At 30.6% G+C, this 26,312-nt stretch overlaps 1 protein-coding gene and 1 long non-coding RNA gene across 2 annotated transcripts in view; both read left to right on the forward strand.

The window, feature by feature from the left end:
- Positions 1-26,312, forward strand: part of LOC126739828 (protein-L-histidine N-pros-methyltransferase) — a 137,780-nt gene that overhangs the window by 77,603 nt on the left and 33,865 nt on the right. The gene's annotated exons all lie outside the window — the stretch shown is intronic.
- The window catches only part of LOC126739829 (uncharacterized), a 52,555-nt gene that overhangs the window by 25,862 nt on the left and 381 nt on the right, over positions 1-26,312 (forward strand). The gene's annotated exons all lie outside the window — the stretch shown is intronic.

The raw sequence follows: 26,312 nt of genomic DNA on the forward strand, positions 1-26,312 counted from the left end.
AAATGCATGTTGATTGCTGTTGACCCGTTGACTCTCCGTAGGATAGGCCGGTCAGTACTCTAATAGCTGTAATCCAAAAATTCTGGCTGTCAGTGGTGTACCATCGAAAATAACACAATCATAAGTCATAATAAAATAGAAAAGACTATAGTAGGAGGTTAGCGTTATACATTTTAACAATAGGATAAAGGCCGTGAAGCATGTTCTCAGCCTAATCGACACCTTATCAATGTATGTATCCCAATTTAGTTTAGGGTCAAATTCTCAGGAATCTCACTTCAGGAGACTTTACAAACTGTGTGTCACGCAGAGAGAACACCACTTTTTGAGTCTTGTATAATTTTGAACAAATTTTAGTAAAAGTAAACCAGTCTTCAGGCTCCAACTGAGCCACTCTTGCCCTCACCATAAGATCTTTCAAAATTTTCCCTGATAATGATAGTGGTGTCATCTGCAAGGAGGGTAGGGTGTACGTAGTTGAAGAAGTCTCGATGGAATCGATGACCTTTGCGAACAGGCTGAGAACTCCCACTGTGATACTCCTTTCCTCCCTAAATCCAAACTGGCTACTTGTGAAAAGATTATGATACTCAAAGTAGTGTAAGATCATCTGATATATACTTCTTCAAGACCTTCAAAAATCAATATAAATATCACCGACAAAAATACAAAGAAGACCTAATTTCTGTAGAAAGATATGAAACTTTGCTGAGTGATTGGTCGAAACGTTACGGTTTTTGATTCATTTTTGTTGGTGTTGTTAAAGCTACCAAGATATATAGTTTGACCTGAGTGATGGGAGAAGGCCAAGCTTATAACAACGGATTGGAATGACTCAAATCCGAAATTAATAAAAATATTTTCAAGGCAAGCCAAATCCCTAGTGTTAACTGTTATTGTGACCTGAAAATCAAAAGCAGCTACTAGGTCGACCAAATCTGTGGCTTCTGTCTTTTCAGTGCCAAAAGACACATAAAAGACTCCCAGTAAATTAGGATTTAACTAAAACAAAATGCAATCCAATACCTTTAGAAAAGGGCCAAAGTCACCAGATGGTGATCGATAAAATACAAATATATACAGGGTGCCGAAATTTTAAAACTTTCCATATTTTGGTAGTTACCCAGATTTTAAATAGCACCACCCCTTTTGTGATACATTTAATTAAAGCAGAGTAGTATTCACCTGCATAAGAATTTTTCCTAAATTTTATAGAGTCAAAGAAAGGTATAAGTTAAATAAAATAAACCCTGTTTTATAAAGTGCTATTTTATTTAATTAGATGCTCAAAGTACTTTCCATTTTGGGCTAAACAAAAGTATAATCTATTTTCAAATTAATTTTTCACATTTTGAAACACTCTTCTCGGAATAGATGCACATTCTCTAATAATCTGTTGCTGCATTCTGTAATAATAACCGTTTTAAAGTGACCCAGAGAAAAAAGTCGAGGGGTGTTAGATCTGGTAATCCCGCCGGTCATTCCATTAAATCTCTTGCACCAAAGCTGCCTCAAGGATCTTGATTTTATTCTGTATACTATATTGTTGGCATAGACAACTTGACATAAATCTGGCCGGTTTTTCAATACTCTATATGCAACCACCTCATTTTGAATTTAAATTGTCTTGAAAAACTATCGAGCCTTGACAAGAAGTACCACAAACACGCATTAAGAAATGAATATCACAAAACACCAACGTACATCGTATCCTTATAAATCTCTCAATACTCTCAAAACTCTATCAATACTAAGAGAATAAGAAGAGAAAAAATATTAAATATGTAGGATTAGAACTAAGAAGGACTCTTTTTAAGAAGTATTTAGGACATACTTAAGACGACTGTCGTAAAATCTATATGAGCGAAAGAGAGACCTATAAGAGCTGTGTTTCAAGTACTAAGTATAAAGTTAACTTAAGATAACTTAATTTTTTCTCTTGAACGGTTTAGCTTCTGACGTATTATGTTGGGTATTAAAAGACGAAATTGAATTAGACCTAAATCAAATTTATTTTAAAATAAAAAACATTTAAGAACTTGTATAATTTTAAGCCTTTTATTATAAAATTCTATTTATAATCTATTGACAGTAATACTAGTTTTACTGTTTTTAAAACCTTTTCTCGTATTTCCTTTTTAACATTGACAGTAATAAATATATGAATTTAAGAAGCTATTAAAAGGTTTTTAATCTTTCTGTGTTGTGTGGGCACCACGGTATATTTACTATATGTAAATGTTATTGGTTTGTTCATTTAAATAAATCGATTACCGGAATCAAATTATAATGTAAATCCATTAAGTAAATTAAAACAAGATTGCTCAAGCTTATATGTCATTCTTTCGCTTGTGGAAGTATCGTCGGTTTGTTAATAATATTAGAAGATGATAGAAAATGAAATATTTTATATGATATTAGAAGTAAATATGAAAATGTTTACTAGGGAATTTAGGAATATTTATACTGTTCGGTAATTATTTATTATATAATAAACATAACCCTAATAGTTTAATTTATTTAATTAAGCTATAAATATTGTAAGTTAACAGTAACTACCTAAGATAACAGATCTTGAAATAACAATATAAAGAGCGTCAAATAGTAAATAATAATCGTGAGTTTACCCTCAGTAAAATCGAAAGGTTTTTTGCTGACGTTCCAAAATTATGGCCATTAAATGGATAAATTAAATCCTAAATTATAAATTTATGCAGAATAGTAATATTTATTTCTCATTTTTATATTTTAAAATTAATAAATTGTCCAGACATCGAGTCATTAATGCTCTAAATTATCCAGTAAATATTTATCTAACTATTTCATAATTTCCTGTTATTATTAAAATATGGTTTTTAAAGGGATAAATAAAATTTAAAAGGATTTTTACAGTTACTAGAAATGAAAATCATACACTTCAATTTTTAGATAAGATTTCTTCAGTATGTGCCTATTTTATAAGATGTTTCTTAGGCAGTTCTTTTTTTAATTTCAAATTCCTACACCAAAAATCATTTATACCAGTGGACTTAAAAATATTAATTTTAAGTAGTTACGACCAATTTTTTCCTATCCATTTTTTTAATATAGCGCAACTAGTACTAGTGAAATAGAGTTAATCATAAAAAATTGTAAATATGGTGGCATTCTCTTTGGATTGAGTCCGCTCTACACAGCATGCAGTCCGAGGTGTACACGTTATTTAAAAAAAAATTTGAATATGAGCTTTCATTTCATTTTTTTGTGTAAAATTAATTTTTTTGTTTACTCACTTTTTGTATAATATATATGTTGATATAAATGCTGAGATTATAGCTCTCCAACATGTTGAACAAAACTGTATAGACGTATTGAAATTTTTTTAAATACTCTAAAATTCCAAGTGTGTTCAAATCATTCATTTATTCCTGGACGAATAATGTACAAGAAACGTCGATTATAAGGCAAAAAAACATTTATCTGTATTTAAAATACTTCAATTAATTTAATTGGAATAGCATTAGTACTAGGACCTCATGACACTACTTAGCAGCGTTATAAAAAAGTAGGGCGGTAGCATGTAAATGATATAAGATGTAAAGTCTTTCAACATGATATTTAAGTTTTTATTAAACCAATCAACATTTTTTCAAGGATATTTACATGCTCACCCCATGAGAATTGAGGTCATTATATGTTCTGGTAAAATTGAAAAGGGAATTATTAACAACAGTGTATTGACATTTCATGAAATAGATCAGATCTTCTTTGACTTTTTTATCATTTTCTTTAATGGCAATAGATTCTTCATCTGCAAATAATCTTGCAGCTCTCTCTAATTTTTTATATTATCAATGAAAAATCAAGGCTTAATGGTTCAACTAATCAATAGAAGATGTTTAATTTAAAGCAATAATTTTATTATAATATGGTCAATGCTATCGGAGAACAGTGAACCTCATTTATACAGTAAATGAAGGAATTAAAATGTAAAAGACACGAATCCTTATCTAAACAAAATCAGATGTCCGACCAATAAAAACATCAATATGCCACACAAATTTCTCTTAACTTGATACAACAGCATAATACCTACTACATCTCCAATTATTAACCACTCCTTGGGCCATTAAAACGAAACCGAATGAAAAAAAAAGTCGGATGATCCAGCTCTTTTACATGTTGGTCTCTCTCTTTTTTCCGCCCCCCGTATCGCGGTTATTGCTTTCTCTCTCTTTTAATTACGTTGAATAAAGTTTATTTAACATAACAAAAAAGGCATAATCGTAAAATTCAAACAAGGTGTGTGTGGCCCACACCTGAAGTGATGCGCTGGCTCTTTTTTATTAATGCCTGTTCGTTTCTGTATCTGTTGAGATATGATGACTTTCTTCATTGGCGGAACAATAAGGATTTTGAAACGAAGTCCTTTTAATTATATTAACTTTCTGGGAGTCTTTTAAGCCAAATAGTCAGAGTCTAATTTATAACATTTATACTCAATATTAAGTATCAATAAATTATAATAAACTTCAGTAACAAACTTCAACGGCTAACTGTCTGTTTGAATAGGCAAGCTTTGCCGTAAGTGTAATTTTTCTACAGCTTAGAATCAAAATAAAATTTAATCAGAATAAAATTTAAATATTATTTTAATAGAATAGTTTGCAGAAAATATTAAGATGATATAATTGGAACTTCCTAGAAATTTTAGGCACATTGGCAATGCAGCAGTACGCTTTGCTAGTCTTAAGTGATAATTTACGCGATTATACTGCCGACGTTGTCAGCATGGCTAGAAATGCGAGTTTCAGTTTTACCTTTAATTTTGTTACGTGAAAATTTATTAATTTATGATATAATTTATAATAATACATTTTTAATAATAGCATTATCTAACAAAAAACCTGAGTGAAAAACAGAGTTTCTACAGCATAATTTATTAATTTTAATAATATCACTAATTTTATTTCAACTGGAGTATAATTAAAATCACTTTGTAACATCAATTATTTTGAGCAAGAAATAATCAAACACGTGATACATAAAAATTTAATCTCAACATTACTGTTACGATTATATTTTCTGTTGTTTGCAAATAAAATAATTCTGTTATTTTGCTACTAATTATCCAAACAACACAGATTTTAATTAGAATTTAAATACAAAAAAAAACATAAACAACCTATTATGTATTACTAAATAAATATAAAAAATATCCGAAAACAGTAGACTTAAAAAGTGTCACGTATGAGCCTATGTCATTTATGTGCTTCACAGCTTGAAATAACGTCTGAAGATTTTATTTATTTTTTTCGTTTATTTTTAAATATTTATGGAAATAATTGTATCAAAAAAAATTATTGTGTTAATATTTTATTTTATTCATAATAATTAATTTGTGTAATTTTTTTTTATAACTTACCCGATAAGATTTATAGGATAACCTCTTTGTAGTTAATGCGTAAAAATACAACTGAGAATCACAACAAGAATATAGAAAGGCAAACAAACTAGAAAAATATATCAAGAAACATTGAATTTAAGGTTATTTAACTATTGTTGATGTGATTAACACAGTTTTTCTACAAATTTTTAAGGAAGTAAAAATTATGTAGTTGTTGTTTATTTTTGTTAACTGTTAGACAAATGCTATCATTTAATCTCTCTGTCTCTATTAGATCTAAGTAAGAAAATTTAAAAAAAATACATTAAAATCTAGAAATCTATAAATGTTACTTATAATAATATGCCAAATATATTTCTTTTGCATATACTGTATGACGACCTTAACTATGCGCCACTGGTATTTAAATTAAATACAATATTGATATGAATTAAGTAGATATCCCACGTATTCATTCATATAGTGATGCCACGTCTACTGTTCAAACTGTAGATTTCGCGTTTTTTTCTTTAATCTTCTATTCTACAATAAACTTGGACTATATAGCGCAGAGGTCATAATTTGATGGAAAAACAATTTAATATACCTTTTACTGCATACTTATCAGTTAATAATAACGAGATCCACCTTTAATAAATACCAGCTACATGTAGGTATGCAAATGTCAAAAAATATTACTTTTCTTTTTTTTTTAATATTTTATTAACATCAGGCTATTTTTATTTTTTTACATAAACATCTAATGTTGACTGGAGCTTTTATTTCTACACCCTTACTACTTTATTCTCATACTTTTGATACAATGGTAATCATTATTATTACTTGGTTGCCATTACTAAGGTTGGAGCGTTTGGTGTGACAGTCAAAGCACAAAATAGTTTTACTACTACTCTATTTTATTCCCAACACGTGTTTTGCTAATGAAGTTAGCATCTTCGGGACAAGATTTAAACTAAACTAAAACTATTTACAATTGGCCTTATATACTAAAGATGTAACTAATAGAGCGAAAAAAACTGTTATTTCTATTACTTGTCGAAATTTAGGAATTTTGTTTTAATAACATTAATTTGGACTGCTATATGACGTTTGATCTTTTTTGATATACAAACTGAGGAACCATTAATATCTGGTAATATTTTAGTAGAAAAATTGAATAAAATCATTTTTATTGGTTATAATATTGGTTTCTTATTAAACAAGTTATTGTTACCAACAATATACCAGTATTTTAATCAAGAGCTTTGGTATTACCTAGTACTAGAAAATTATCCTATCTTGTAAAAGTGAAAAGCCCTAAGCAACTTAGAGCTGAATTAATTTAAGCTGAGCTAAGTTGTGAATTGTGTAGCTGTAGGGTAGTTTGCTTCCAATGTATTTTTTGATTTTCTATTAATTTTTTTACTAATGCAAGCCCATAATCAGAAGTAGGTATCAGTAATTTAACACTTCTCAATTTATTTTGAACTGGTAATATTAAGAATGTTTAGGTTAATAGTAATTTCATCATATTATTTTCAAGATAACTAACCTAAAAAGGAATAAAAATAGTCGTACATTAATTCATTTTTATTTACACGATTACATGTATTTCTTTAACTACACTTATAACTAATAGTGGTCCCTTATAGTAGTGGCTTCAATAATCCCAAATATATCTTGTAGCAATTCTTTGTCCTAATAATTGCCTGTACAAGAATTGAAAAGAAAAAGGAACAAAAAAATATAAATAAAATACACACAAAAATAAATTTATGATTTTTAATGAAACAGCAATAAAATTAGGTTTTATTTAATTGCGCATTTTAACGCAGGGTATCGAGTTATTACTGCTTAGAGTTTATAAAAGGAAAGAATGGTATAATTTTTGAATACCAATTTAATGATATAACAGAAAACATGGAAATCAACAATCTCTAAATGCAACAATACATCCAGATAAGAATTAATTTTCAACAAATGTTTAAACTATTAAAAGGTATATCTATATACCTGCTTTTAAAACATTTCTATGTATCTTATATTATAATCTGTATTATGTTATTAGTTCGTCGTTCCTAAACCTCTCGGAAAAGTGTGGTAGCATCATGTAGTAAGTCCGTCAATCGTTTACCTTCAGGATTCTCGATCTTGGACGTGGTGTATTGCATATTGCATCTTCGTCCATTTACCTTTTCTTGTATAATCAGCCTTTCCATTGCCTCTGATCTCCTGGCAATGTGTCCAAAGTATTTTAAATACTGCTGCTTGACATAACTGGATAGTCTGATCTCAATTGTGTTAAAACGGATTCATTGGTGCGGTCTGCTGTCCATGGAATCCGGAGCATTCGTATATAGCACTACAATTCTAAAGCATCAATTCTGCCATTTTCATTATCCACATCTCTGCTTTATAAGTCGCCATGTGATGGAAGTGTGTGTTCCTTTATATACAAATGAATTACGATGTTAAGTTTCGTACGACGATACGTCTACGGATTTCAGTTTCGCAATTCTCGGTTTTGGGGACCACTGATCCAAGGTATCAAGTGATTGACCACTTGATAATGGGCGACATTTGTCATATTAGAGCTATTGTTATTAGCACGGTGAATAATTACTTTAGTCTTTGAATTATTGACTATTTTAATGTGACATACACATTAAAATAGTCAATAATTCAATTCTCAATCAATATTAATTTCTCTATATTAAGAGCCTATCCTTGAAATCTTTATATGAATAAGTGATAGTTAAAAAACACACTATTTATCTTTCATTATTGTTTAGTTTTTGATAATTCCAGTTTTTTTTTCTAAAAAACGAATGTAATACGAAAAAAAACGTACAATTTTATATATATTATATTATATATATATCTTTATTTTCATACAAGCTACACGTCACATATTTTACAATCGTATACATTTTCGAACGCCCAATGACTCTAAGAATTTAAATTTCCCGCCCCTCGACTCTATTGGTCATAGATGACATATTGCTCTGCGTTTGGAAGTTAAATTTTTTTAAGCCTTAAACTCTATAACTTATTTTCTAATTTTTTTAAGTGTAAGCATTTAAATAAAGTAACTATGACCACATTTTTTCTGTTGCGGAATATTTTGGAAAATATGTAAAATCCGGCAACAATGCATATCATACGATTGATGGCTTAGTACATATGCAGAAGTTTATTTGGTATGGCCTTTAAATGTTCCTTAATGTGAAATAAAAAGTCAGTGTAGCACACTATTTTAACATTTTTACGAGAAACGATTTTTTAAAGGAAGTTTTTGCCTCAAATTCCCCCAGAGAAGGACCCTTTGGCCGCTTACACAAGAAGATTATGAAAATTACTGCTTTCTTTTTTTTTGTTATTTTAGTTTTGTTTATAGGCCTAGATCGGAACTTTGTTTTTAAAAAAAATACTCTTGTAATATTTAAAAAGTCCTAAGCATAATCAATCTAAACAATAGACACTAAACAAAAAAAAAACAAAACCGCGCATCCCATATGCGTCCAATCTAAGCGTGGATCTACATATTACAGAGTGTGCGCCCCAATTAACGTCGTACCGTAGGTGATTTATTCCGGTACTCGGTGGTACCACAAGGTATCGGAGACACAGCGGCTCTGTTGTGCTCCGGGATGCCCTTTTGTGGAAACACGTCGCGAGAGGACTCTCTTTAATGCCCATTTTTACAACACGGGTGCTCGTGGAACGCGACCAGTTTTATGAGATATAGTATGGTACTAATGGTAATGGTACGCTCGTATGGGCGTTGCTGGCGATTAGTTTTTAATGGGAGCGGTTGAATGGTACTAGTAAGTTATCTTTTCAAAATGCGCTCGTTTATCGTCTGTAAATATTTTGCTTGGGAGCAAACTATTCAGCGAGATTCCGCTGGAATAATTTTTGTCGACTAGTTGGGCAGGTGATTTATTACAGAATTATATCAATGTTTTTATTTATAATTTACTGTCATATTTTAAGAAGATGTAGAACTAGAACTCTTTTAACCTTACGGTCATTTATCAATACATTTAAGGATGTTAAACATTGACAGCTGCTTTAAACATGTAGAAGTTACTATATTATTTACATCTATCGAATAATATTTATTAGTTTAATAAGTATTAAAAAAAAATATTTTAAGAAACCATAATTAGCTAGTTACGTATTTTGTCGGATTACGTCACTAGTTAAATAATTATCAGTTTATTTTAGTTTAATATATTTAACTCAATAACAATATTGGTCTGAGGGAAATAAAGACATCACCAAACACTTACAGCCAGAACATGTATCCAAGCAAAATAATAAAGACAATTCGAACAAAAGAGATTTCCAGCAATAGCAGAACATGCTTAGTCCAATGACGACAACATACATTAGATAGAAGCAATGATTTTGTGCAAAGCAGCAATGGAAGGAAAGAAGATTCCTGGAAGCAACTTACGTCACCAAGGAATCTTTAGCCACAGTATTAATAACCAACATCTGGAGATCTTTACTTTCGAGACACTGCAAGATTTAATGCGCTTAACACGTGACCAAACGACTAGATTTTCTACACAGACCTCTAGTATATAAGCCTGTTGGAGATACTTTCGAACCGAAACGTCGCACAGTGGAACGGCTTATTATAATACAGAGACATACAGAATAAAATTATGTTTATTTTTTTACCATTTAACTTGCATTCAAATTCATTGTAATCACTAATTATTATTATCGTATTGAAACTTTGGGGTATTGGTATCGTAATACAGCAAGTTTTTGCTTTAAGTGGAAACTATTACGAATTTAGATATTTTTTAAGGGTACTCTTAATAAATAATAAAATATTTAAAAAAAATTAAAATGAAATTTTATAATCAGTCAATTCGATTGATTACTAAGCTTTTAATATTTACAAACCGCTTTGTTTATCAGAAATATAATATTAACCATAATAAACTATGTGAAAATTCTAAAAAAATACACAGGTCAATAGGTCTTGGCAGCTAGAAAACTTAAGTTCGCCAGGATTCGCTCTACCATTAATTTCAATATTTTTGTTGTAGTGTAGTAATTACAAGAATGTTACATTTATCTACTACAAACCCCTATCAAGGGTGCCATAAATTAAACAAAATCTCAATATACATATATACTAGGTATTCGCGTTGTTAACTAGAGTTTTAATGCTTTCAAAATTTAAGGTTATTTATAATATTACTGTGTAGAGTAAGATTAAGTGTTTTTCGTTGGTAAGCCATTGTTAATAATTATTTTTATATTATACTGAGTGCTATTTTTATTTAGGATACTTAATATGGATAATAAGGTATTCTCGACAAAACTCGTACGCAAGAAAGAGAAGTTTTTAATCTTATTTTAATCCGTTTATTCGTTTTTTTTTTTCTAGTTGAGACAATCAACAAAGAAAATTGTGAAAAAAACTTTTAATAAGATCCAAACGAAAAATATTGAGCCTATTGCCAATAAAATTTTTAAACAATAAAATCCCTATTTTTTTGACAGATCCATATTGTATAAAATATTTAATTGGATTTTTCGCCATAAGAAAATCTATTTAGGACTCGAAATAGTAATCAATTTCTTTACCTTAGACACAATCTTGCAAAGAAGAAAAACGTGCGGTGTGTAAATACTTATTGTTTCTTCTTTATAATAGATTGGGTCTAAACGATAGAAATTAATTATTTATGTAGAGTGCTGAATTTTCTTTTTTACAATATACCCAATTAAATATTTTATACAATAATATATAACTCTTATTGCTTTAAAAAAAACCATTAACATACTTTAGTTGACATCCAGTGTAGGTTGATGGAAAACTCTTACTATTTTTATATAAATGTAGGTAACTTATTTTTGTTTTTCATGGTTAATTAGTTGTTTGGAAAGTTTTGTTTAAACTCATTAGTTTAAGCTTTGAGTTATATAATAAGTTAATAAATTAGAGTTTTCATATCTTTAGTATTAGTAAATTATATTTTTTAGTATTAGTAATACTCTTAATGTTTTTTTTAGTTAGCCAAAAATTACTTTGTATTTTAACTTTGCCAATTTTCTATTATTTAGGCAGTAATTTAAGCAATTGAAATAAGAAAACGAAACCAAATTAGTAAACTTGCTGCAAATTGCAAATAAGAGTTGTAAATATACTAATTTTTCCTTTATTTATTTATGATTAAAATAATAATATTCACATCAAACGAATAAATCTGATGAATACAAAAAGACCATGTATATACAGGTCACTACAACGTGTTTTCTGTAAACTCATGCACTACTTGTAGAAAAATATTGTATATTTTTCATTAGATCAGACCTATGTTTAATTATTTTTAGCAGGCCTTTGTAAAAATGAATATAAAAATTGGTAATTACATTTGTACATATTATAACGATTAATTCACCGCAAAAAAATAAATATTATATTAATAAATAAAAACTTTTTTAGTGAAATCATCATATTAAGTACAAATATTATATAAAATATAAAAACGTCCCGATATCTCCATATAGGCGTTCCACTGTGCGTCGTGCTAAATTTAAAATAAAGACAATGCAATGTCTTAGCATTAACTTAATTTTTTCCGTAGCTACTTAATTTACTTTAAAATATTGGATATTCCCTATAAAACGTTGAATGTGCTTCACTGTAATTTATTTTAAACATCTTATTGCTTTATTGACAGTTTTTTTAATAGTTTGACGTGTTTAAACTGACATTCTGTGGAGAGATGATGATCACCACGATCATAGCTAATGCACCGTGTAACTTTTTTTGTGGTAAAGCATCGCATTATGTTTATATATTTAAATACCGTGTATATGTCATAATCTATGCTGATTGTCGCTTTATCTATGATTACCTTAAATGCTTGTGTATCACACTTAATGATTACCATAAAGCGTCGCTGCACCTTCTTAAATGCAGCCACTTTCAGTGTTTACTTGAGTACTTTTACTTTTACTTTATTTTAGTCATTTTCTTTCCGAAGACGGCCAATCTGCTCAAAATGATCCTCATCATATGGTAATTTATCAGCGATGTTAATTTCTGTTTTTATTTTGTCTTTGTCCTCTGCTGTTTTGCAGTATATTTTTAAGCTGTAATCATTTAAGTCTTCAAGTTTGTTAATCATACTTTTGATTTCTTGTTTATTTAGATTACCTTTAAGTTCTTTTTGGGGCGATTTTTAAATCTTAATTCGACATTTTCGATTCGTTTTTTGTAGTTTTAGAACAATGATATCTTCGTAATTTTCGTATTTTTTATGTTGAAGGTTACTATGGATCTATTTATCTACAACAGCTGATTGTTAACTGTTGTTTGTTGCTACTACCTATTTTAATAGCATCGAGTTTATTTTCCGACTTTCTGACTTTATCTTCTAAAAGAGAGATTATTTCCTCCATAAGCCATTTATTGTCTACCAGCAGATTGTTTTTGTCCTGTGTTTCTAACACCAACATAGAAAAGAAGTCGCATCTTGCTTTCAGAGTCTCTTCTTGGAAAATTAATATGTTATAAGCCTATTACCCTTATTTCCTTTACTCGTGTGATACAAGCCTCATGAAATGCTTCATTACACACTTTAAGCTTTATATTTACAGTAGCAGATCTCCTTCAAACTTTATAATTTTTCGCGATGTTTGTAAGAGCGTTTTTATTGCACGCCATCTTGAATGTTTATTGTACGACTTAATAGAAAGCCAAATCATAGGAATTGTTTTTTGATGGCACTTTGACCGGAAAAAGATATATTGACCTCATAATATCTAAAACGCTGAAATATTATTTGGATAATGTTAACTTGGAGTCAGCAAATCTATTTCCAACAGGATGGAGTACTTCGCCATCAATTAGATGATGGAAGAATATTATTTAATAGACTGCTGTCGATAAATGGATTGCGACACGTGACCCGATTCGTTGGCCACCTAGATCACCAGACCTAACCCCTCTCGACTTTTATTGTTGGGGTTACATGAAGAATGAAGGGTACAAAAAAAACAGAGCGTTGATGAACTTCAAACACATATTAGGCAAATAATTGAATCAATATATCATCATTTTTTAATGAAAGGTTTTCTATTAACATGGTTTTGACGTTACCACGGCATTTTTAATAGACCAGCTGTAGAAGTTGTATAATCACCATCCTTAGTATTCGGAAATAGAATTAATCTCGTTATATTTTTTTTCAAAATGAGATGATGGGGAAAAGAAGATGATTATTTTCCCATTTTTCTCTCTGTAAGGTTCGTACCTGGCCGTTTCTGATAAAGCGAACAAAAGCTGCCTTTCCCATTCATTCCCATCTTTAAAAGTAAAACTAGTTATAACTAAAAAAAAATGTTAAAATTTTCCTCATAAGCACCTTCTGCAATCTCTCCCGTTTTCCCTTTAGCGTCATAATTCCCAATTCCTATTTTCCTCGGGAGCAAAAATAATAATAGTGATAATTCATCTTCTTTATGCCTTTTAAAAAGGCAAAAATGAAAAACATTTTTCTTTGAATTCTAAAGCCCTCTTACAGTTCTTATAATGATTAAGCCCGGGACGGCGGGGAACGCGAAGTCGACTCGCCCGGGAAGAAAGGACGAGAGAAGGAAGGAACGAGCCGGGCGAAAGAACAATATAGAGCCAAGAAAAAAGAGAAAAATAGTTTAATAATAATTGCGCCAGGGCAACTCCGAAGAAAGGAGATAGGGCCAGGGGCGTCACCCAGTTTTTCGATAATCGTACGTCTAAAATAGTTCATTCATCTGTTAGATATACATTCCGTTCTTTCTAGATAATATAGACAGGTTGGCGACGTAAAATTATGTTTTCACCCATATTTAATTGTAGCCCGTGGAATAGCTTTTAAAAGTGTACAGCGATGATATTATTTAGATGCTGCCATACATTACCATACATTATGGAACTAGACATTGATATTTTTAAGGATTTTTTTAGCAATGATTGGTTAAGTAAGATTAGAATCGTGACGTACAGAGTGACAATTTAAAAATTTGAAATAGCCATGTATTAGGATCAAAAAACTGAATAAAAAAAACGCTGAAAACAATTTCTACAAAACGAAAGGGAAACAAAAGCGAGCATATTATTTACTATATTATTTTACTATTATCCATAACCCCGTGGTGGCCATTCAATTGGACTTCTTCTTTCAATCCACTGGTTAGGATAATGATCATCCAACCACTGCCTAACGGAAACTACATAATGAGGAGGTGCTCCATCCTGTTGGAATTGTAGTCAACGTTCTTCTAAAAATAAATTTCCGTATACGTCCCACTGATTTTTTATATTCCACACTATTAGTAGTTCGATAGACCTCTGCAACATTTCAGCATATGTGTCGCATTTAAATTTTCTAGTATAAATATTGGGCTGATAATACCATATACCAGCTCAGACATTAATTTTCTGGAGGTACCGGGTATGGCCTTCTCGAAAAACGTGTGGTTTCTCGTCATTTCAATAAAAACGGTTTTGCTTATTAACATACTGATTTAAATAACAGGACACTTATCACTGAAGAAAATATTTTGAACTAATTGAGGCTTAGAAAATGTTCAGCCTTCATTCTATCTGTCGTTTTGTCTTTCGTCTGAGTATTTGCAATATATCAAACTTCAATTCATTTCTTCAATCTTATTAATTTGCAAGATAATCTAGCTGCTACAGCTGCTTGATAATGCTGAATTCATTGCAAACTGATCCTGAATTTGTGCTGTTTCGTCGACTAGTCTCAGTTGATTTCTCTTTTTATTTGTGACAGAACCAGTTTCTTTTAATTTGCCTACTAGTTAGCGAACATACTTCGAGTTCACATTCTGACCTAGATGCAATTCGTTAAAACGTTGAGCTGTCCTTAGTCCTCTTTAAAATAGGTCAATAACCTTCATTAACTAACTTTAGGAATCTAGAAATATGAATTCTGCTGGTATGAATTGTCCCACATTAGTTTGTCTAAGTTCTTCTTATTAGAATTTCCGGTAATATATTAGACATTTTTATAAGCATTATCACAGGAATTCTTTAGTCTAACCTTGGAAAAAATAAATAAAAAATTGCCCAATGACCTTGATCGTTACTTGACCTAATCATGCTTTAAAATATTAATATTAAGTAGCCGTAAATCAAAAAATAAAGGAGTTATTAAAGATTTTCAAAAAACTCTCAAATTTTTGGGTGAAAAACTGGAAAAAAAAATGTAAAAACAAAATTGACTTAGTAAATGGATAAGTAGCCCAAAAAATATCTAAAAAATCTTCTAAAACTTTTTTGAAAAATGTTCGGAAAAAAAGTTAAACCAATTTCCCCAAAGTTTCATCCTCAAAGAATCCAGAGTACCCTTAGGAAAATGTTCATAATTTTGGATTTTATTTTGTAGATGTAGAAAAAAATTGTTAGAGCAAAAGTTGTTTGCAATGTTAATATAGATCATACGAAACAGAAAAATTATTTTTAAGTCATCATATAACATAATCATAGTCAATCATATAACATAACATTTAGTTGTAAATCTCAAAATAAACGAGTTATAGGGGATTTTTGAAAAACTGAATAAAATTTTCGGGTGAAAAATTATTTAAAAAAAAATATTTTTTTTTGGAAATCGATAAACTACCCCAAAATTTTCGAAAAAGTCTTATAAAACTTTTTTAAAAAATTAACCTGGCAAAAGTTATAACTAATTTTCCCAAAAAGCCTTGCTCAAAAAATCCAAAGGGGTACTCCTGGCAAAATGATCATAATTTTGGTTTTTATTTTTTTTTTCTGGAGAACTATTAGTAAGGGAAAAAAATGTTAAAACAAAAGTTGTTTGGAATTTCAATGTACAACACATGAAACAGAAAAATAATTTCCAAGTCCAACAGTTTTCCTAGAAAATTGTAAAAAAAGCTCTAAACAGTTTAAATTTAACGTCTGTCTAATCTTGGGAAAAATTGCCTAAAGACTTTGGTCATAACTTATGATATAGGCATGGTATCTTTGAGCTAATCATTCTTTAACATATTGAAGTTAAGTATCGACCCTTTATGTGCTTTTATGATTTTTCAATGATACAGGCTAGTCAATGTTAATATTAAATAAAAATCTTAATATTAATATAAATAACTGATCGTGTGGATACTCTCACATGAGTTCGTCCCAAATACGGCTTATTGGAACAAGAGATAATAACCATGCCTCTTTATAAGCCTCACCATAGGGATTCTTTAACGTTTAACTTCTGTTTAACCTTGGAAAACATTGTTCAATGCTTTTGGTCATATCTTCTTAACTTCTTAAATTTTTGCTGAACTTACTTAAACTGCCTAGAAAAAACTTAAAAAATTGAAACTAAATAAACATTTTCACAATACAATGGAATCATTAAGATTTTTCTAAAAACAAGTCTTCCTTCCAGTACCGCTACTTATATGACTGTGACATATGTGATATGTGTGATAATATGGTTCTACTATAGATAACGAGTAATTCTATTTTCATATAATATTTTTAACTGTAATGTCTAGAGACTGGATAGCTATTTTTCCAGTCATGTTGAAATATCTTCTTTCATTCTATAACATGCTGACTATTGGACCTTTATAATGAAAAAAGTACATTAAAACTTTGCATCCGAACCTTCTCTGGTTATGCAAATTTTAATTTTTCTTCTACTTGTTTCAGATCAAAATGATCTGTTAATTTCTATGATGTGCATCTTTCTGGTGGTCTTCTAAGTGGTCGGTTTTCTGTTGGTGTCCCCTCTTGTGGCATCTATTCGTGATAGTTTTTCTTCGGCCATCCTGGTAGGTACACACCTTACGCATTATTACGCAGATCAATTTACACAATTGATCTGCGTAATCCATTAGTTTTTCAAATATTTTACATATGCAGTGGATATCGAGTCATGTGAAATCATGCAATAGATTTCAATGGGTTGTATTTGTCGTGTCTATAAAAAAGTAACTTAGGATAGGGCAATTTAAGATATTGTAAACTTTGATAACACTTCGACAGGCTTATTTTTTATTTTCCTGAACAACAACTAAGCTTTTTGGAAAAAACATCAGGATAACATCTTGTTCTTTCATTGTTGATGGTAAATGTTGAATCATTAAGTTTTTATTTTTTATATATAGTATTTGAGAGATTCTTCGGAAGCGTCAGTTTAAATTAAATTAAGCAGAACGCCACTGTTTAAGATTGAGTGCAGCCGCCCCCCGCCCTGCCGCCTCCAATCATTTTCAATATGAAATTTTTATGTATTGATCGGCAGGGCACGTTTTTTAGACGACATCAGCGTCGATGAACGCTGCCACCGGACCCCGATGGAGACTAATGCCCGTGATGAAACTCGATGGGAAATTGAGAAGAGCCATTTTCATTTTTTATTTTCCTAATGTAACGGGTTAATTAGTTTATGTTTAAAAAATATATAGAACATTAATCTTGCTGCAGATTATTTGAAGTCGTTGTCGCTCCATTATTACTTACTTAGCGGCTTGTAGCAGAAGTAAGAATTTCGGCCTATTCAGAAAAAAGTCTATGCTGGTATTTTTACTTTCATATTTGATAAAGAATCTTTTTTTCCTGAAACTCTTGTTTTAGTACATCTGCATCTTTTTTATCTTCTATCAGACACAACTAATGATTTAAACATTAATATTGGTGATGTACTCTATAGTGTTCTGTAAAGCCTTTGACTGTGTACACCATAGTGTTTTATTAAAAAAAATAAAAATTTATTGTTTTAGAGAAAATTACTTGAATTGGTTTAAATTATATTTTATGCATAGTGTTCAGTGCGAAAAGTAGTGAAGGAATTCCTCAGAATTGGGTGTTGGGTCCTCTTTTATATCTTTCGTGTAACTTATAACTTGACTGATTGACTTACCTTGTATGTTAAAATAAGGTTGACGTGCAGCGACGAAATACAGGAAAAACTGTTTCTCAGGATAGTGGATAGGATAGGATTAAGAAATTCGCATACGGTGCTTAACAAAGCTTGATATGGAATCTTGCATGCTTCACGAATCCGATCCTCCACGTTGTCTCTCATCGTAGCTCGTTGTTGAAAAACAACATTCTTTAAATGACCCCTCGAATAAAAATCTGGAGTAGTTATATCGGGTGAGTTTGCGGGCCAGTGTACCGGACCTCCTCGTTCAATAGACTCAGTGGAATTTTCGTACAAAAATTGTCTAGAAAGCAGTTTTTTTTGTAATTTTACCTTGATTTCCAATTTCCAGCTCTTTTCAAATCCGCTACAAAAATATGGGTTTCCATTTAAAAAATTACTCTGACCATGAATTGTTCTTGTTTGCTAAAAGTGATCGGAAAAAGGAAAAAGCAGAAGAAGAGGCGAATTATTCTTTATCATGACAATGCAAGCTCTAACACATCGTCTCAAACAAAGGAATTTTTGACTTACCAAAAGATCGAATTAATGGTCATTCATCGTATAGTCCTGATTTGACACCTAATGAGTGTTTTTTTTGTTCTCGCATATCAAAAATAAATTACGTTATCAACGATTTTCGACACCCGAAGAAGCGGTTGAGATTCAAAACGCATTTTTTGAAGTTACCTTAATCGAAGTGAAAAGTGTTTCGAAAATTGGTTCAAACGCATGCAAAAGTGTATCATAATAATTATCATGGAGAATATTTTGAAAAACAATAAAACCAATTTTGATTCTAAATATTTGTGTTTTCATTATTAGGCCAGAAACATAAATCGCAGCCCTCGTACAATAATAGTGAATGTAGCCCATGTATATATGCACTTCTGTTGACGCATATCCAACAGCTGACTATTAAGAAATAAACGATCAGTTAGGTATAATTTATTTTTACCATGGAAGATTGTAATTATCTATTTTTGAACCGTGCCTAAATTTCTAAAACGTGAATCACACTTTCCTCCTCATCCGATCAATCCATATGTTAAGTGACTTTCAACAAATGCTTTATAGAGAATTTCTAATTTCTTAACTATCAAAAAATCTTTTAGGTACTTATATTTCATTATAAACCGTCTAGTCTTAGTTGTTACAACAATAACATCCTAATTTAACTGACAATTGATGTGAACACCAAGAAACTCTACTGACTCAGTGTGAATTTTGCTGTCGCCTAATTTTATAATATCCGGTAATGGAAATTTTGACTTGTAAATTAAATATATTTCGTTTCATCCACTTTTAATTTACTTTATTTTAATAAATTTTAGGTTTTCTTCCACTTAAGTGTGTAATGTGTAGTTAAGACCTGGTCTCCTCACCAGTATTTGAGTGGAAAAAGATTGTAGTAGCATTGGCAAAATTTATAATTGTTCCATTTAGTGGATGTTTCGACATGTCATTAATATTAATATATATCATTAATAATATAAATTAAACAAGAGAGACTCAACTACCGACCTTTGTGGAATACCATGTGACTGTGACTGTTCAGTCAAAATTCCATCATTATTTATCTGGCATTTTCTCAGCAAATAATAAATTCGAGCCCGTATTCCGTAACGTGTTATTTTGGACAATAGAGTTTGATAACATACCGTATCAAAAGCTTCTGACAAATCTAAAAATACGCATATTGATGGCTCAGAATTATCAAGGGCGGAGAAAATGTTAGAAATTAATTTCTGAATATCGTCAAAATGTTTGCCTTATTAAGTAGCCTAATTATTCTCTCTTTTATTAGTCGCTCTAATTTTTGAAAAGGTAGATAGAAGCGAAACAGGCCTTAATTTTTGTTCAATTTTTTAGGGAAAAACTCTTTTCAAAACATAAATTTATAATAAATGCTTAGACTTGAGATATTTCTTTGGTGACATGGTCAAAAGTCTCGCTCCTAATATTGTCGCAGCCTATAGACTTTTTGGTTTTTAACTTTTTTATTTGTCTAGAAGTTTTATTAGATAAAAATACGGTACTATTAAATATTATATTGAAATGAGCCATGAACATATCTTACAGGGCATTAAGTTACCCAAATTAGAATAGTAATCGTAAAACTTAGTTGAAATATTTCTTAAGTCTCTTTTAGCTGTTTGATATTCATCTATGATTTTTGCAATTTTATGTTTATTATACTCATTATTGAATAATTTTTGTGCATTTCCACATGTTTTTTTTTATAAATGATCTTATTTTATTTTTATATCTATTATATTAATGCTTTAACTGTTCGCCATTTGGTTGTGTTAAGTAAGTCTTTGGACATCCATTCTTTTCGACGTATTGTTTGTAATTTATGAAATTTCAGAGTTATTGTATTTTTTTCATAATATATTCTTTTTTTATAAAATAAAGCATAATTGTATTAGGATCATTTGGTAAATATCTCAATTTTCATAGTTTATAATTTTTTTTATAAAACAACTGCTCTGGTGTTCTTGACAGGGTTTTATAGGTAGTACATTGATTATAGCTGAAATACACAGAACCAAGCTTAATTTCGAGAAAGACAAATTAATTTGAGAATTTGATTGAATTTAATTTGAAAAAAAAATCATTGAGGAATAAAGAGCAGTTTTTCCAAATCAAGTTCATTATAAAAATTAGTAAAAATATTATAATTACCTTAATAATAAAACAAATAAGAAAAAGTTTATATTCCTATAATAATAATTTTTCTGAAAATGTCAATTTAACAAAAATTATGCTATTTAAATAATTCGACTAATTTAGTATTGCCACTTCTAGCGTCGATGCAAGTATGAATTCAACTAAGCATGCTATCTATTAAGTTGTTTATATCTTCTTGAAGAACATTTGCTTATTCCTCTATAACCCACTATATAAATTGTTCTGTGTTATGACGATTAATGTGACAAGCTCTAATCTTTCTTTTGATCATATCCCAAAACAACTCTATAGGATTAAGATCCGGTGAGCAAGAAGGCCACTCCAAAACTGCAACACCTTCATCTTTTAAAAAACGTTTTGCAACTTTGCTGATATACGGAGGTGCATTATCCCAAGCCTTTTTTCGCCAAAAGAGCAATAATTCTTACCCTCTGGACCGATAACCCTACGTATGGCATTTTTATTTAAATGTGCAAAAATGAAGAAATGTTAAAGTCAATGCGGCTTGCAAGCAAAATACAGACTTGAGTTTAAAGGCAGATGGTAGATGTGTTTACTTCTAACAAGAACAGGTAGATAGTAAACACATGTACTTTTTCACCATTTATAACAAAAAAAAATTAACGAATATTTCATAATAATACTGGGGGCTTCCATATACATAAGTTTCGTTGTGTCTAGATACAAATATGCAATAATGTTTGTTAACAGCTCACATTATCGTATTTCTCTCATTTTTCTATCACCTTCAAACTTCCTTAACTTTATATGTTTTGGCATCGCGAAGATGATTACTTTTCATCTCTGTTATCATCTCTGCAAAAAATCCTCCAACATACGGGCATAATTTAGGCATATACATTCTTTTCCTAGCACATCTATCAAGCATAGGAATTATATACACAGTGTTACTGTTACCGCCATTTAAACCTACGGGCATTATATTCGCTAATTATCTAAACCACAGTAAAGTCATCCTTTAGAGTTGGCCAAAGTCACGTAATTTCCATCTCTCCCATCATTGTCAATAATTTAGCGTTTTTGCCAGTAATTGTTCGTCCGACGAGCGCTCGAAAACGAACAACAAATAAAATGTAAAAATCCCGATAATGGCATTCTTCTGCGTGGTAAACTCCGGAGCCAAAGGCCATAAAAATAGTTCAACGCGTGAAGGCATCTTTATGATGGCCTTCGATGCGCTTGCACTTAATACAGGCCGGAAACGGGGGCCGCCGGAATTTATTTATTTGACACCAGTTGCGTAATATAGAGTAGTTTGCTTGGCATAGACTAACACATTACTTTTAATGATCTATCAATAAATTTACGAATGTTTGGATCCTTTTAGTATGATTATCCTTGATTAACCAGATAGGGATATGCAAGATCTATGGATAATGTTAAAGAATTAATAGCATAAAAAGTATTTATTACAGTAGCATTTAGAGCAAAGGAGATAAGAGCATTGATTTTGGCATTCGCAGAAAGATCGTAGATCTTATTATTTGCTTCTTTTTTAAAGATAAAGAAGCAAATAATAATTAATAGTGCTGTCATATTTAATTTTGTTCTCTTTGATTGGAAGTTAACGCTATTTTTAAATAACTTGATGACTTACTCATAAATTCCTATTGCCAAAAATCCTCATCTAGTCCTAACTCATTTTACAAGGATTGCTCCTCAGTATTTTGGTTTGGTGAAAAGAATTGAGAAATAAAAATATTTCTTTTTATCAATTTCAGTAAATTGGTCCGATTACGCAAAATATCTTTAAAGCATCTTTAAAATCGTCTTCCACAAAAAATGATAATAGAAGATATAAATATATACGGTGTATCCAAAAAATGCTGTCAGAAATCTCGGTTATCTCGAATACTTTGAATTGTATAATTACTAATAACAATATCAATATTGGCAGACTTGGGAAATATAGTTTCTACCTTTTATCTTTTTTTTGATGTTCTGTTTTTTGTTAGCGATTTTAATGTCTATTTTCTTCTAATGTTAAGACAGTTCCTTCTAATGAATTTGATGTATTTGAAAAACATGTTTCTTCTCAACTACAGCTTCTTCCATTAAAAGATGCAATCATACTACAGGGTGATATCCAGAAATTAATAACCACTGCTCGACTACATCATTTCCAAGAACAGAATTTAAATAATACTGCATCTGACAATGAAACATATGTCACCTTTAATAGCGAACAGATCAACACAATACAGAACCGTCAACTTCTTCAAAGGAAAAGATATATTATAGCTTGCAGAACGTTCAGAAACCAGAGCCACGCCTCGTAAATTATTTTTCAAATTGGGCGGGAGATGATAATGATGATTTGGACTGTTAATAATAATATAGATACTTCCTATCCTAGATATCCTAGATCCTAGATATCCTAACTTTTTAATGTTTTGTCAAGACATTCAAAATTATTGTGCCTTAATACCTAGTATTTCATACCATAACATAATCTTTCAATACTTCGTATATGGCGTCAAAGACATCTGGTAGAAACTGGCTTATCGTACACTTTGGCACTCGGTAAATAAACTGCAAAGATCCCAGTGAGTCGCCAGTAGCAAGATATCGACAAGCTATTTGAAGTTTTAGCTTTGCTAGTAGAGGCATTCGCATAACAGTATTATTCTTTTGTATCTTACTGCTAACCTAAAAAAAAACGTTTTTTAAAACTAGAATTTACAATTATTATTAATTATTAACCAGTTCAAAATTTACTTACCTTTTTTGCTAATGTATTAAACATTTTATCATTCATGCGTAAAAAATTAAAAAAGCTTTTGGGATCTTCTGCAGCAAGTTCTTTTAAAAGTGTTGCAGAAGCACCAGTATACTTCTCCTGCCTATCCATTTTCTCACCCATATCTTTTTAGATTTTTTCTTTTTTCTGCGTTTTATTTTAATTATTTTAACAACAACAGCAGTTAACGCAGCAATTAATTTTGTGTCGGCCATCTTGTTATTGGTTACTATTGTGATATTTTTGTGTACGTGTAGACACCTCATCATTTCATGATAGGACTATCGAGACTATCATAAGAGCACTTTCACGAGAGTACTATCGTCGTGAAAATGAGGCTTTATTGTGACGCCATCCCTAGAAATGATTAGTGATGTCAAAGTTAATAAAACCATTTATATTTCTGATAATTTCTTGGTAAAGTGTAGTATTAATGCTTAGAAGTATCAGCAGCCCATTAAATTTAAAACTTATATGAACGACAAAATATTTTAGCTATGATCAGTTTGATTTTCTGTACTCCATGACTAATTTTTAAATCAATTCAATCAGAAAATTAGCTAAATGCTAAATTATTCTTTTAATTATTATACTACTTCAGCAGCAATGAGAACATAATTGAGAATTTCGTTTTTAGCATATTTGGGGTAACGAATGAAAAACACATTGAAAATGTATAAACCAGGATTGTCGAGTGTATTTTTTCCTAAAAGAAAGACACGTAAGGGATAAATATAGTTGTCTGATTGACTACTTAGTAGGTCTCGCAACATTACCTATCCCACTTTGTCTTCTTCCTATCATTATTATCGGCACACTGCGATGTGATTATAGCGAACTCCGAATGCCCTAATCGACTGATGAAAACTAATCAGTTCTGAACAAATTACAAATTATTGTGAGATGTTTCCCGCCATGTTTTTTTTATGTTGATCTTTTTTTTTTGTTAATCTCTATTACGTAGACGTATGGTTCGTTTTCTGTACCTATATTTTCTATAATTTTATGATTAGTTTGTATTTGTTTCAATAAAATGATTTAATAGAGGAAAAAGATTACTCGATTACATGTCTTTCATGGCCATCTTTTAAAAGTAATCTCGTGTTACTCATATTTCCTTAAATAGGTTTATAGAAAAATTTACTCGTGATGTAGTGCGGGCATTGGACTTATATAGAAAAAACAGAATTAATTTTTTTTTAAAATCGACACTATCGAACATTTTTTTGTGAAATAAATTGGAAATTCTTTAGATTTCTGACAAACGCCACCTGTTTTAAATAGGCTTATAGAATGACACCCAAATCTTCTCTTAAAACAGCCCTGAATGTAGCCCAAAACGTAAAGCAAAGTAATAGGAATAAAAATAAATCACTATACAGGTTGGAGAATCGATTGTTACGCATAAAGAGGTGCTTAATGGCGAAATATAGCAATGCGCTTGCATGCATTTTGTATATACTCTGCTACTCGCCTACTATATTTTTGTATTCAGCACGACGTTAGTAAGCATCATTAGTACAATACTTAGCGTAATAATGTAACTTACGCTAAGTACGTGTGTTATTTTACTTTGACTTTCACCATAGACAATACCAGCATACAACTGACAAAGGCTTTTGTATAACGTCAACATACAATTTCCAACATGAAAGTTTGTGTGTGTGGTCTTCGTTTGAAGTATCTAAAATGACTTACTTATGGTACCTGTGGTCCATGCTTTCTTTTCTCCGTGGTTGATAATTAGACACCTGGTGTGCCACAAGAAAGTCTATTGAGTGTCTTCAGTAGTGGTTGCCAGGTCCTATGGGGGACATCAGGATACCCAGCAGCATCTCAAGTGTGTTTGATCGGGCATAGACTATGGGGTTGGAGGAATCCATCACGATTTCACAATATAGGTGGTGACAATTGCACGAAATGAGCAAGTGGATTAGGTAACATTAAAACAAATAGATGAAGAGATTCAAATGGTGGCTACAAATAGTAGTTTAAGGCCTAAAAACAAACGATATATGATATACTTACCTGAGGAATTTTTCTAGTAAGCAAAATAATTTTTTAATAAAATATTGCTTTAAAAAGTTGAATGCATCACACTTTAAATTAAAATCAAAAGAAATGCAAATATTGAATGAATTTTCTTGTACAAATGTTTCAAAAATGAGTTGAACATGTGTCATGTGCAAACTTTCCTAGAAAAGCTGAAATGTGGCTTTCTTTGGGATTGTTGATTTGAAACACAAGAAACCTTTAAAACTTTTTAGTCTTTTTTTTTAAACTATCCTAGGTAACACTATAAGTTACAAAAAAAATCAGAACTAGATAGGGTTTTCTTTCAAGGATAAGCAAAACCATTTGAAGTTCTCAACTCTCAGATGAAAAAAATCCCATTAACCCAAATCTGTCAACATGGTTCCTTCCAGATTTTATTATGTATAAGTCATCTGTCAACCTTGGAGCCTTACCAAAAAACTAGACAATCCTTAGCATATACTGTGAAGTAAGTGCTGTAAGATAGAAATATGTATCAGCCACAATAAAACTTAAAGAATGAGATCTT

This window comes from Anthonomus grandis, chromosome 8 (assembly GCF_022605725.1).
Source record: "Anthonomus grandis grandis chromosome 8, icAntGran1.3, whole genome shotgun sequence".
NCBI lineage: Eukaryota > Metazoa > Arthropoda > Insecta > Coleoptera > Curculionidae > Anthonomus > Anthonomus grandis.